Below are 14,917 nucleotides of genomic sequence, written 5' to 3'. Positions count from 1 at the left end.
TCCTCTATAAGTTTCAGTGTCTCTGGTTTTATGTGGAGTTCCTTAATCCACTTAGATTTGACCTTAGTACAAGGAGTTAGGAATGGATCAATTCTCATTCTTCTACATGATAACTGCCAGTTGTGCAGCACCATTTGTTGAATATGCTGTCTTTTTTCCACTGGATGGTTTTAGCTCCCTTGTAAAAGATCAAGTGACCATAGGTGTGTGGGTTCATTTCTGGGTCTTCAATTCTATTCCATTGGTCTACTTGTCTGTCACTATACCAGTACCATGCAGTTTTTATCACAATTGCTCTGTAGTACAGCTTTAGGTCAGGCATGGTGATTCCACCAGAGGTTCTTTTATCCTTGAGAAGAGTTTTTGCTATCCTAGGTTTTTTGTTATTCCAGATGAATTTGGAGATTGCTCTTTTTAATTCATTGAAGAATTGAGTTGGAATTTTGATGGGGATTGCATTGAACCTGTAGATTGCTTTTGGCAAGATAGCCATTTTTACAATGTTGATCCTGCCAATCCATGAGCATGGGAGATCTTTCCATCTTCTGAGATCTTCTTTAATTTCTTTCTTCAGAGACTTGAAGTCCTTATCATAGAGATCTTTCACTTCCTTAGTTAGAGTCACGCCAAGATATTTTATATTATTTGTGACTATTGAGAAGGGTGTTGTTTCCCTAATTTCTTTCTCAGCCTGTTTATTCTTTGTGTAGAGAAAGGCCATTGACTTGTTTGAGTTAATTTTTTATCCAGCTACTTCACCGATGCTGTTTATCAGGTTTAGGAGTTCTCTGGTGGAATTTTTAGGGTCACTTATATATACTATCATATCATCTGCAAAAAGTGATATTGGACTTCATCTTTTCCAATTTGTATCCCCTTGATCTCCTTTTGTTGTCTAAATGCTCTGGCTAGGACTTCAAGTACAATGTTGAATAGGTATGGGGAGAGTGGACAGCCTTGTCTAGTCCCTGATTTTAGTGGGATTGCTTCAAGCTTCTCACCATTTATTTTGATGTTGGATACTGGTTTGCTGTAGATTGATTTTATCATGTTTAGGTATGGGCCTTGAATTACTGACCTTTCCAAGACTTTTATCATGAATGGGTGTTGGATCTTGTCGAATGCTTTTTCTGCATCTAACGAGATGATCATGTGGTTTTTTTCTTTGAGTTTGTTTATATAATGGATTACGTTGATGGATTTCCGTATATTAAACCATCCCTGCATCCCTGGAACAAAGCCTACTTGGTCAGGATGGATGATTGCTTTAATGTGTTCTTGGATTCGGTTAGGGAGAATTTTATTGAGTATTTTTGCATCAACATTCATAAGGGAAATTGGTCTGAAGTTCTCTATGTTTGTTGGATCTTTCTTTGGTTTAGGTATCAGAGTAATTGTGGCTTCATACAATGAGTTGGGTAGAGTTCCTTCTACTTCTATTTTGTGGAATAGTTTGTGCAGAACTGGAATTAGATCTTCTTTGAAGGTCTGGTAGAACTCTGCACTAAACCCATCTGGTCCTGGGCTTTTTTTGGCTGGGAGACTATTAATGACTGCTTCTATTTCTTTAGGGGATATGGGACTGTTTAGCTCGTTAACTTGATCCTGATTTAATTTTGGTACCTGGTATCTGTCCAGACATTTGTTCATTTCATCCAGGTTTTCAAGTTTTGTTGAGTATAGCCTTTTGTAGAAGGATCTGATGGTGTTTTGTATTTCTTCAGGATCTGTTGTTATGTCTCCCTTTTCATTACTGATTTTGTTAAATAGGATGTTGTCCCTGTGCTCTCTAGTGAGTCTAGCTAAGGGTTTATCTATCTTGTTGATTTTCTCAAAGAACCAACTCCTCATTTGGTTAATTCTTTGAATAGTTCTTCTTGTTTCCACTTGGTTGATTTCACCCCTGAGTTTGATTATTTCCTGCCGTCTACTCCTCATGGGTGAATTTGCTTCCTTTTTTTTTCTAGAGCTTTTAGATGTGTTGTCAATCTGCTAGTGTGTACTCTCTCTAGTTTCTTTTTGGAGGCACTCAGAGCTATGAGTTTCCCTCTTAGAAATGCTTTCATTGTGTCCCATAGGTTTGGGTAAGAAGTGGCTTCATTCTCATTAAATTGTAAAAAGTCTTTAATTTCTTTCATTATTCCATCCTTGATCAAGGTATCATTGAGAAGAGTGTTATTCAGTTTCCACGTGAATGTTGGCTTTCCATTATTTATGTTGTTATTGAAGATCAGCCTTAGTCCATGGTGGTCTCATAAGATGCATGGGACAATTTCAATATTTTTGTATCGGTTGAGGCCTGTTTTGTGACCAATTATATGGTCAATTTTGGAGAAGGTCCCATGAGGTGCTGAGAAGAAGGTATATCCTTTTGTTTTAGGATAAAATGTTCTGTAGATATCTGTTAAGACCATTTGTTTCATAACTTCTGTTAGTTTCACTGTGTCCCTGTTTAGTTTCTGTTTCCAGGATCTGTCCATTGATGAAATTAGTGTGTTGAAGTCTCCCACTATTATTGTGAGGTGCAATGTGTGCTTTGAGCTTTACTAACGTGTCTTTAATGAATATGGCTGCCCTTGCCTTTGGGGGATAGATATTCAGAATTGAGAGTTCCTCTTGAAGGATTTTACTTTTGATGAGTATGAAGTGTCCCTCGTCTTTTTTGATAACATTGGGTTGGAAGTCGATTTTATTCGATATCAGAATGACTACTCCAGTTTGTTTCTTCAGACCATTTGCTTGGAAATTTTTTTTCCAGCCTTTCACTCTGAGGTAGTGTCTTCTTTTTCCCTGAGATGGGTTTCCTGTAAGCAGCAGAATGTTGGGTCCTGTTTGTGTAGCCAGTCTGTTAGTCTATGTCTTTTTATTGGGGAATTGAGTCCATTGATATTAAGAGATATTAAGGAAAAGTAATTGTTGCTTCCTTTTATTTTTGTTGTTAGATATGGCATTCTGTCAGCAAAATCTTGCTAGTGTATGCAATGGTGTCAGTGTTTAGAAGCTGCTTATGGGATGGATCCCTGGATACGGCAGTCTCTAAATGGTCCATCCTTTCATCACAGCTACGAACTTTGTCTCTGTAACTCCTTCCCTGGGTGTTTTGTTCCCAATTCTAAGAAGGGGCACAGTGTCCACACTTCGGTCTTCATTCTTCTTGAGTTTCATGCGTTTAGCAAATTGTATCTTATATCTTGGGTATCCTAAGTTTTGGGCTAATATCCACTTATCAGTGAATACATATTGTGTGAGTTCTTTTGTGATTGTGTTACTTCACTCAAGATGATGCCCTCGAGGTCCATCCATTTGGCTAGGAATTTCATAAATTCATTCTTTTTAATAGCTGAGTAGTACTCCATAAGCAGCTTCTAAACGCTGACACCATTGCATACACTAGCAAGATTTTGCTGAAAGGACCCAAATATAGCTCTCTCTTGTGAGACGATGCCGGGGCCTAGCAAACACAGGAGTGGATGTTCACAGTCAGCTATTGGATGTATCACAGGGCTCCCAATGGAGAAGCTAGAGAAAGTACCCAAGGAGCTAAAGGGATCTGCAACCCTATTGTTGGAACAACAGGATGTACTAACCAGAACCCCGGAGCTCTTGTCTCTAGCTGCATATGTATCGAAAGATGGCCTAGTTGGCCATCACTGGAAAGAGAGGCCCATTGGACTTGCAAACTTTATATGCCCCAATATAGGGGATTGCCAGGGCCAAAAGAATGGGAATGGGTGGGTAGGGAAGTGGGGGGCACTATGGGGGACTTTTGGGATAGCATTGGAAATGTAACTGAGGAAAATATGTAATAAAAATATTAAAAATTAAAAAAAAAAAGAAATTTAGAAACCTATACCCAGATAACTAATAAAACAGAGTTCTGAGTATGCATTTAAAAAAAAAAAAAGAGAGATGGCATTCTGTTCTTGTGGCTGTCTTCTTTTAGGTTCATTGAGGGATTACTTTCTTGCTTTTTCTAGGGCGTGATTTCCGTTCTTGTTTTGTTTTTGTTTTTGTTTTCTGTTATTATCCGTTGAAGGGCTGGATTCGTGGAAAGATAATGTGTGAATTTGGTTTTGTCGTGGAATACTTTGGTTTTTCCATCTATGGTAATTGAGAGTTTGGCCAGGTATAGTAACCTGGGTTGGCATTTGTGTTCTCTTAGTGTCTGTATAACATCTGTCCAGGCTCTTCTGGCTTGCATAGTCTCTGGTGAAAAGTCTGGTGTAATTCTGATAGGCCTGCCTTTATATGTTATTTGTCTTTTCTCCCTTACTGCTTTTAATATTCTATCTTTATTTAGTGCATTTGTTGTTCTGATTACTATGTGTTGGGAGGAATTTCTTTTCTGGTCCAGTCTATTTGGAGTTCTGTAGGCTTCTTGTATGATCATGGGCATCTCTTTCTTTAGGATTGGGAAGTTTTCTTCTATTTTTTTGTTGAAGATATTTGCTGGCACTTTAATTTGAAAATCTTCATTCTCATCAACTCCTATTATCTGTAGGTTTAGTCTTCTCATTGTGTCCTGTATTTCCTGGATGTTTTGAGTTAGGATCCTTTTGCATTTTGTATTTTCTTTGATTGTTGTGCTGATGTTCTCTATGGAATCTTCTGCACCTGAGATTCTCTCTTCCATCTCCTGTATTCTGTTGCTGATGCTTGCATCTATGTTTCCAGATTTCTTTCCTAGGGTTTCTATCTCCAGCGTTGCCTCACTTTGGGTTTTCTTTATTGTGTCTACTTCCATTTTTAGGTCTAGTATGGTTTTGTTCATTTCCATCCCCTGTTTGGATGTGTTTTCCTGTTTTTCATTAAGGACCTGTAACTCTTTAGCAGTGCTCTCCTGTATTTCTTTAAGTGAGTTATGAAAGTCCTTCTTGATGTCCTCTACCATCATCATGAGATATGCTTTTATATCTGGGTCTAGATTTTCGGTTGTTTTGGGGTGCCCAGGACAAGGTGGGGTGGGAGTGCTGCGTTCTGATGATGGTGAGTGGTCTTGATTTCTGTTAGTAGGATTCTTATGTTTGCCTTTCGCCATCTGGTAATCTCTGAAGCTAGCTGTTATAGTTGTCTCTGGTTAGAGCTTGTTCCTCAGGTGACTCTGTTAGCCTCTATCAGCAGACCTGGGAGGCTGGCTCTCTCCTTAGTTTCAGTGGTCAGAGTATTCTTTGCAGGCAAGCTCTATTCTGCCTCCTGGCAGAAGTTGTGTTCCACTCACCAGAAGTCTTAGGATCCTGTGGGGAATCCTGTTTGGGTCCTTTCGGGTGTCCGGAGACTCCACTGGCAAGGCACCCTGGTGCTTGAGTGGACCGGAAGGGACTTGTGCCCCACCTCAGGCCGGGTTGCCTGCTTCCCTAGTTAATGCAGTCTCAGGTTCCACGCAATTGGATTGGAGCAGATGCTGTGTTCCACTCACCAGAGGTCTTAGGATCCCGTGGGGAATTCTGTGTGGGTCCTTGTGGGTGTCCGGAGACTCCTCTGGCAAGGCACCCCGATACTCGAGTGGACCTGAAGGCTCCAAAAACTTTCTTCAGACTTCTTAGTTTATGTGGACAGACTCAAAACAACCTGGAGAGTTGGCTAACAGGAGCGTCTTATTCTTATTCTTCTTTTAAGCATCAGCTTTTCACCTGTGACAAGGAGGATGGATGCAGAAGATATGGGGCTGAGATAAGGAAAGGACAGCAGTCCTTTGATTGTTTAACTGTTTGCTTTGAAAGACACAGAAGTTGTTTCCCACATGACATGCCCACTGCAGTCCCCATGGATGGCTTGGTAGTCAGTCAGTCTTTTGAGGACTGAGAAACACCAGCAGTAGCACATACCAGACATATGTCCACTCCAGAAAAGATTGATGCTGACTGGAAAGACTTAGTTCTTGAGAAAAAAATAAAAGAAATGACTGACAAACACTTGTCTTCTACAAACACATTCTACCTAACTGCTGATAAATTTCTTACCTATTGATTCAAGAATTTAGAGAAAAATTTTGACTGCTTACTGGAGAGAACTCCCAGGGAATAATCTGTTATCAGTACAATGCTTTGTCAAAGGAGAAGAGATACCCAAAAGAATGACAAAGGTGCACACAGTCTCCATGATACATGACATTTGATAAGAAAAGGACATCTGCCTGTCACCTGCTGTATATCCCCCCCTCCCCACACTTCATTGTACAGAGGAGGACGAAATGGTTGGGCCATTCTGGGGCATAGATTCCCTGCTATAAGGATCCTTCCGTACTGACTGTGCTACAGAGAGTTAACAGCTAATGTGACTGGAGCAGTGAGCAGCTTTCATTTCATCTTGCTACTGTTTGCCAGAGTGCAGAGTAATCTATTCCAGGCATCTGCAACTAGAGGCAAAACATGCCAATTATTTTTATTGATCTAAATCCTTCATAGGTAGGACACCTTGCCAGGGCACCATATGGAAATTTAGATAAGGAAATGATTGCAGAGACATGGAAAGGGCTTTGCTATTTGGAAGAGGATGAGGGAGGAAGGGAGGGAGGGAGGGAGGAAGGGAGGGAGGGAGGGAGGGAGGGAGGGAGGGAGGGAGGGAGAGAGAGAGAGAGAGAGAGAGAGAGAGAGAGAGAGAGAGAGAGAGAGAGAGAGAGAGAGAGAGAGAACAAGACTTGGTATTCCAGAGCCCAAGAGCACCAAAGACAAATTATGCAGTCGCTGCAATGGAAATTGATTACTAAGCCTACCATGAGTCATATGCCTTAGGAATTAAGCACTCCAATCTATTATTGTCAGTATCCCAATGGGTCAACCAGCCTGTGAATGGGAATTTGCATTAAATTGATTTGCGTGTTTTTTTTCTTGAACCAACATCACTCAATCAAGAGACACATTCAGACAGAGTGAGATAAGTCTGAATTTGATTTGGAAATGTGAAGGAAGAAGGGATTAGCAGGCAGAATTTAAAAGCACAGGAAAGCTGGCACTCTAGGCTGGTCTGGGGAAAACCAGGTGAACAGTTTCTAAGCCCACACAGCATAGACAAACAAGGTACATTTGTTTTCCAGCTGTGTAGCATGTCAAGACTCTCATGATCTCAAAATCCGTCTGCTAATGTTAAAGGCTTCTCCTGGTATTCTAGATTTGTTGCAGGAATGAGAAAACATTTGTCATCTACCATGCTCAAATCTGCATATTTCCAGTATACATTAACTATGTACATTAACAATGATATTTTGGACTCAGGAAAGTCACTCATCCTTCATAAAGAAGCTCTTTTTAGGTAAAAGGTTTCTGTGTAGGTCTAACAGGCCAGGTTCTGTGAGTAGGAGACATATCCTGGATGAGACTTCACCCAGACGACAGCCCTTGCAAAACAAGCTGACATTCCCACTACATCTTAGCTTCAACCTGAAGGCTCTTATAACATACACATAACTGGTGATTTAGGAAATGTATGAATTCCAAGGACTTGTAGTGGATTGAAGGATGCTAGATGGATTTTAATAGGCATTGAGAATTGATAACATTAGATGTCTGAAGCACCCATGGATGGTCAAAAGATTCTATTTTACTATGAAATTATGATTAAGGCAAATGAGTATTCATTTATAATTAACCACTCTCACACATAAGCCAGTAAGAATTCACATAACCTGCTTTGAAGGGAAACAAACATTAATTATTTTTATATAGTCCTTTTCAGAAGGAAAAAGGTAGTAAATTCTCACAGAACCCACGATAGCCTCAAATTTTAACCTGTTTCAGTTAAATAATTCAATTTAAGCTGCATTCCTTAAACTTTACAAAACATCTAACTCTGAGGTATTATTCTATTACTTGGAGCTGGTTCAAGGTTTGGAGATGACCATGACTGACCAGTGTTACTGTACTAACTGCTGGAAAGGAAATTTGAAAAACACATGAGTTTACTGACCAAACAGGACTCATGTGAGTACTGACTGGCCTGTTATGAGTGTTAGAGTCTCTTTTTCCAACATGTCTGCTCCTGGGGTTGCTATAGTAACTCCAAAGGTGTCCTTATTCCTGATTACTGCCTGCCACAAGGTCTTGAGATATCTTAGAATTTAGGTGTCTGCACTGCCACATGCCCCTTGCATGACTGTCATTGCAAGGCAAAGCAATCAGACTATGTCTTTAATTATGCTGTAACTTATTATTCACAGGGAATGCACCTCCAGATTTTTTAAGCTGTGTCTTTTCTAGGTTTAAAATACAGGAAGTGTTTCTTAAAAGATCAATATTTTTATCTTAAAAGTTACTGAGTTCCTTGAACTTCACTCTTACAGAGAAGTTGGAGAAGTATTGGAGACAGGTTGTTTGTACAAGATGTGTTCTCTGTTTGCAAATGTTGCCTTCTGAGGGTACTGCAATCAATAAATTTTCTCCACGTGAATTAGAATTATTCAATCAAACTCCATTCAACTTGAACCATAGACTCTGTTGTTGAATACTTTTTGGAACCATAAACATAGTTATTAAAACCTTAAAGAGCCTGTATGTCACTGATTAAAAAAAATATCATATTATAATGCTCTTGTGAATATATGGGGTATACTGAAGGGCAGTATGATAAGAGTCTGGCAGAAATTAATCAAAATAAACCAAGAATCTGTTTTCAAGTTTGGTCAGGGAGTAATTTTGAAACCAAATGTGCCTATTAACCTCACTTGTAAATCACACAGCAAAGATTCAGGAATATGAATCTGGAGGGAAGGTGGTGTGTTTCCAACACCAAGGAAAGATGACCTTGGACTGTCATTATTCAGTGGGTCTGAAGTATGGTTTTCAGGATGTGCAGGAATGTGCACATTTGATGTGCAAGGTAGAAACTAGAATACAGTCAAATGGCGAGGATCCAGAGATTGAGGGATGGTTGTGGATGGATAGTAGCACTTTCACAAAGCTTTTGTTAATTTTGGGAAAGGTTGGACAGGGAAAAATTTGGGCTCACATTTTCTTGGCCATTAGGGGGCATCAGCTGAATGTATGATGTTTATCTAACCGCTCCCAGCCCCCTTTCCCCTGCAATCACTTTCAGACTCTGGAGAGAAGATTCAACAGCTGGTCAGTATTTATACAGATGTCATGGTTGAGTTTCCAGCTGTATAGATATGACCTTCAAAGAAGAGAGACTGAAAACATGAGCTCAGTTTCGTGATTCTCTTTACTTAACAGAAGTCATATTTCTAAATAATAAGATGTCACGGACTGCCTCTCTATCTGTCTATCTATGTATCTATCTATCTGTGTATCTATGTATCTATGTATCTATATCTATGTATGTATGTATGTATGTATGTATGTATGTATCTATCTATCTATCTATGTATCTATCTATGTGCGTGTACACACACACACACACACACACACATATATATATATATATATATATATATATATATAAAATACTGCTTCTGGAAAGGCATGGTGTTTACAAATGCAAAAAGCCATGTTTATGCTTCCCCCATTAACATCACAGAAGCCAAGGTATCCAATAATAAATCCAAATTTTATAATAAAAAAGTCAATATATAGGTATGGTCACAGTTGTAAAAGAAGTGACAGTAGGGTCATAGATCTATGGTAGGCATTAAGTATACAGTAAGTGTTAATCTATACAGTGTTTTTTCCACTGATGTAGCCGAATCCTTGTCTACCATGCCTTTCTGAATGTAGGGCTTTAGTGAGTGTCACAAGTGGCCAACTGTGTCCCCCAAGCCCCCCAAAGTAGGACACTCATGTAAAAAACCCTACCTCTCTCTTTGATCTGCTGCCGTGACTGAAACTCATTTCCATCTTTGCTAGGCCCTAGGTACCTAGGCCAAAATACCTGTGAAACAACTGTAGCTTAAGATTCAGTAGAACTTGAACATTTCTTCTGCAAAACTGTGAGTCTATGTAATAAGACGTTTCCAAATGCTACTGTACAAAAACTTGTATTGAAATGAAGCATGAGTTAGGGTAAGTGGCTATGATTTGAACTGTGACTTAGCTAGGATCTTGATAGCTTAGAGCCATCCAGAAATACCTCTTTAGAGTTTTCAGGGATGGGAGGGTGAAGTAATTAAAAATACATGAAATCTTTAAAGGCACTGGCATCCACTGTGATCCTCCCAAGGCATAATAGTGTTTGCTACTTTAGCAGGGTCTGGGAGAGAAGGCACCTTTAGTAGCTTCTAGTTAGCTTTTAAGAGTACAAATTAACTCAAACAAATCAGTGGCCTTTCTCTACACAAAGAATAAACAGGGAAACAACACCCTCCACAACCAGACACTATTGTAGATGCCAACAAGAGCTTGCTGACAGGAACCTGATATAGCTGTCTCCTAAGAGGCTCTGCTAGTGGCTGACAAATACAGAAGTGGATGCTCACAACCACCATTTGATGGAGCACAGGGTCCCCAGGGAAGGAGCTAGGGGAGGTATCCACGGAGCTGAAGGGGTTTGCAGCCCCATAGGAGGAATAACAATATGAACTAACCAGTGCCCCCAGAGCTCCCTGGGACTAAACTATCAATCAAAGAAAACACATGGTGGGACTCATGGATCTAGCTGCATATGCAGCAGAGGATGGCCTAGTCGGTCATCAGTGGGAGGAGAGACCCTTGGTCTTGTGAAGATTATATGCCCTAGTATAGGGGAATTCCAGGGCCAGAAAGCAGAAGTTGGTGGGTTGGTGAGCAGGGGGAGGGAGGAGGAGATAGGTGATTTTCAGAGGGGAAACTAGGAATGGGAATAACATTTGAAATGTAAATAAAGAAAATATCTAATAAAAATTGAAAAAAGAAAAAGAAACTACACAGTAGATTATGACTTTTTAATGGAGTCCTCACCTTGAGATTTGCCATCCATCATTTATTTCTTTGTTGGTACAACTGTTGGTTACCTGTCTACCTTGCCCCTGGGTTGACACATGAACTCTTTTCATTGTGTCCTGTGGGTTAGGTGCCATTGTTTTCTCTTCAGTCTTGCTATTCTTACTGTGATACATTTTGAATGTCATTGGTTGGGATCCTATGATCTAATTAGTATAACTGAGCAAAGTGCTATAGATATCTTCACAAACAAACCCTCTGAATCTATAGATGTAGTTACTACTTAATCTCTTGGCAAAATTGGATTTTACTCTCTGCAATTGTGCATTCCTTTTGGATCTGGAACATGGTGTCTGTAGTGGGTTTTCTTATGAAACAATCATTAGGTATATCTTCATGCCCACTCTGGTATGCTTATTTCACAGTCTTTTAATTTGTTTAACTGACTTCTATGGGACTTCTTCAGAATACATGGTTGTTTTTTTCTATATTCCATATAAAAATTTAAATTCATACAAGAATGTAATATTATTTTCTGGAATTCTTTCTAAGATGCTACATTGTGAATGTTGGGAAATTATTATCACGCCAATAGTATTTTTATCCAGTGTATCTAAAATTATTGTTATGTTATTTTCTATTACGTTTGTTGCTATTTTTCCATAATGTTTGAGACAAAGCTTCCAACACTGTGAACCACAGATTGGTCTTAGATTCACAGTCCTCCTAGTGTTTCCTCCTAGCACTGGAATATATAGGGTGGGTGACCATAACTAATTTAAGTTATATTTCTGATACACATTTCATCACACAGTCATTTAAAATCTTTACAACTAAAATATACATTATAATAAAGCATTCTCATTATTGTGGGTGGAGTTAGGTTGGGGCATGCATGAGGTGATCAGAAAATTGTGTGATGGCAGTTCCAAATTTACATGTAGAACTCAGGATTCAAAGCCTGTAAATAAGTATCTTTACGTGTTTAACAATCTCATCATCCTTTTTTTAATATTTGTATTCACATATATCATTTGCATGCATTTCAGAGGCACAGTATGTTAATTCAGTGTATGTATAACTATTGGATTGATGGGTTTTTATCTATTAACTTGATACACCTAGAATTATCTTGGAAGGAGTCCTTTCTAAAATTAGCTTATTTCATTTTACATCCTGCTCACTGGACGCTCCTGTTCACCCCTTCCTACAATCTTTCAACCCATTCCAGTCTCATCTGAGTAGGTGGGACCTCCCTTAGATATCCCTGTACACTGACACATCAAGTATATGCAGGGCCAAGTGCAGCTTCTCCCAGAGTCCAGACAAAGCAGTTCAGCTAAAATAACATATTCCACGGACAGGCAACAACTTTTGGGATATGGAAAGCTTGTGTATGTTCTTTTGTTGGTGGTTCAGTCACTGAGAGCTCCAAGGACCCAAGTTAGTTGACTTTGTTGGTTTTGCAAAGAGTCTTAATGAGAAATTATCTTGATCAGGTTGTTCTGTGGGAAAGCCTGTAGAAGACTGTCATGATTGTCAACTAATATAGGACACACTGTAGGTGGTACCATTTCAGGGGCTCAGCCCTGAACTGTCTATGAGTGAAGAAAGCTAGATGATCATAAGCAAGCAAAGACTCATAGTTTATTTCTTCCCCTACTCTTGACTGTGAATGCAGTGACTTAGGTTTCTGCTTTGAGTTCCCTATAGTTGTGGACTTCAACCTGAACTTATAGGCCAATAAATTCATCCATTTTATCAGGGTATTTTATTATAGCAACACAAATGAAACTAGGACAATGGCTAATATCCAAATAAGCACAATCAGCATTTCTATTTCTTCAAATATTCATCACTACTACACATTGATAACTCCTAGACCCTCAGTTATTTTGAAATATATAATGTAGTAGACTATAATTATGCTGTTTTGCATCTTAAAGATGAGGTGAAGAGTTCATTAGTTAATGGGTTTTTTGACTCCCTTGATCTAGAACCATCATAATCCAGTCCCGTGTATACTTTCTTGACTTGTGCTCCATGCTCTAGCTGTACCTTGCAGGTTCATATTGGCATAGCCCCTTTCTTCGCCTCTGGGAAAAGCATCCTCAGCAAGACTATGTTGTAATTTTTACTAACTGGAATAAGATCCTGTACTTTAGCTTTTCAAGAAAAATAACTTCTATGGGCTAGATGCCATGCTCACAAATCCTGTTGAATTATCTCATTTGAAGGAATTTATGAGAAGTAGAGGGCTGGTGAGATGGCTCAGTGGGTAAGAGCACCCGACTGCTCTTCCAAAGGTCCAGAGTTCAAATCCCAGCAACCACATGGTAGCTAACAACCATCCGTAACGAGATCTGGCGCCCTCTTCTGGAGTGTCTGAAGACAGCTACAGTGTACTTACATGTAATAAATAAATCTTAAAAAAAAAAAAAAAAGAGAAGTAGAAGTGCTGCCAGCCTTTGCTTCACCATCAGCCCTAGATGGTTCTGAGGTCTTGTCTCTACAGTTCTTGGAGACAAGAAAGAAGTTGGTTTCTATCCCTCTTTCCATCTTTATCACTCAGTCCCTGTGCACAATGACTTGCTCTTGGTGTTTATGGCTGCTAGAATCTGGAACAAAGCTTTTTCTTTGGTCATCATCATTTTTGTGATATTTTGTATTTCCAGGGCTACATACTGATTGATAGATTGGATTAAGAAGCTTTAGTATTTCTTCCTGGAAATTTGTATGCTTCATAAAAGAAAATCTCTGCATAATCTTGTTAAAGTTGTTTAAACATATTTATTTTAGTATTTCCAGATGGTTTTCTTGGTCAGTTATCTTTTTCTTCTGCAAAGGAGAAATCTATATTTATGGTTATTTATATAGAAAGCATGTAAACATGTGGACTAAATACTGTCTCCTGGATTTATATGCAACATGCATAAGCATTCTCAAACTTACAATTCAGTGTAGTATTAGTGACATGTCCTGTCATCTTGTCATTATACCTTTGGGCCCACACTTCCAGCCTATCATGGTGGGAAATGCATGAAGTCGGGAAGTTGAGGCAGCTGATCTCATTGCATCCCTAGTCAGCAAGTTGAGGAGAATGAATACTAACACTCACTTATCCCCTTTATATTCAATTTGAAATGCTAGCCCATGGGACAATGCTGCACATAACCTACCTTAGTTGACTGAATGTAGATAACCCTTCACAGATACATGGAAGTGTGTCTTTTAGGTGACTCAATCCTGTTAAGTCAACAACCAATATTAATTGCATAAGTGATTATATTTATGTTTTAATTTTGAGTGAAAACCATGTTTTTCCCATTGAAAACCATTCATTAAAAGTCTTAGAGTAGAGCTGGTGAGATGGTTGAGTGGATAAAGGCAAAGCATTTGTTACCAAGTCTGATGACCTGAGATTAACATTGCGACCCATACAATAGAAATAGGGGGATGACTCATGTTGTTCTCTGACCTACACAGGTCCTCTGTGGCACTCATACTATCCCTTACTAAATGAATCAATCAATAAAATATTAATTAAAAATTGAGTCTAACAAAAATAAGTTATAAGGAGAGAAGGACATGCTCTTGAAATCATAGATCAGTGGAATGCATGTTCCGTTTATTGGCTAGTTTGTTTGTATCTGAGTCTTCTTCAAAACAATCATGAACAAAAACAGCAAAAGCAAGCTGGTGGAATATACATGGTTTCTAAAACCCTATAAGTTATAATGCTTATTTTCTTCATAAATATTTCAGCATGTACAACCAAAGTTGATTTATTAGATTTGCTTTAAAATTATATGGCATTGGGAAGTAAACAGAATATAGATGAAATAGAAGTGGCTTTGAGTTTATAAATGAAGCTGCATTGTATGGGTTCATTAAGTATAAAAGTTGGCAAATAACACAGGCTATTTTACACTTACTGTAGAAAGTGTCATGGATCTCTTATTTAATTTTAATTGTATTGCTGTCACTTTGGCATAGTGATTATTTGTGACCATGTCTCATACATATATTATTGAGGGATAGAAGATTGTAGGGAGTAAAGAGGACAAATATCAGATTTTCCTTAGCTGTTTCTTCCAGATATCTTTATTAAA

This window comes from Mus caroli, unplaced genomic scaffold (assembly GCF_978045245.1).
Source record: "Mus caroli unplaced genomic scaffold, Mus_caroli_1 scaffold_2, whole genome shotgun sequence".
Lineage (NCBI taxonomy): Eukaryota > Metazoa > Chordata > Mammalia > Rodentia > Muridae > Mus > Mus caroli.
Note: the sequence above shows the minus strand (reverse complement) of the source record.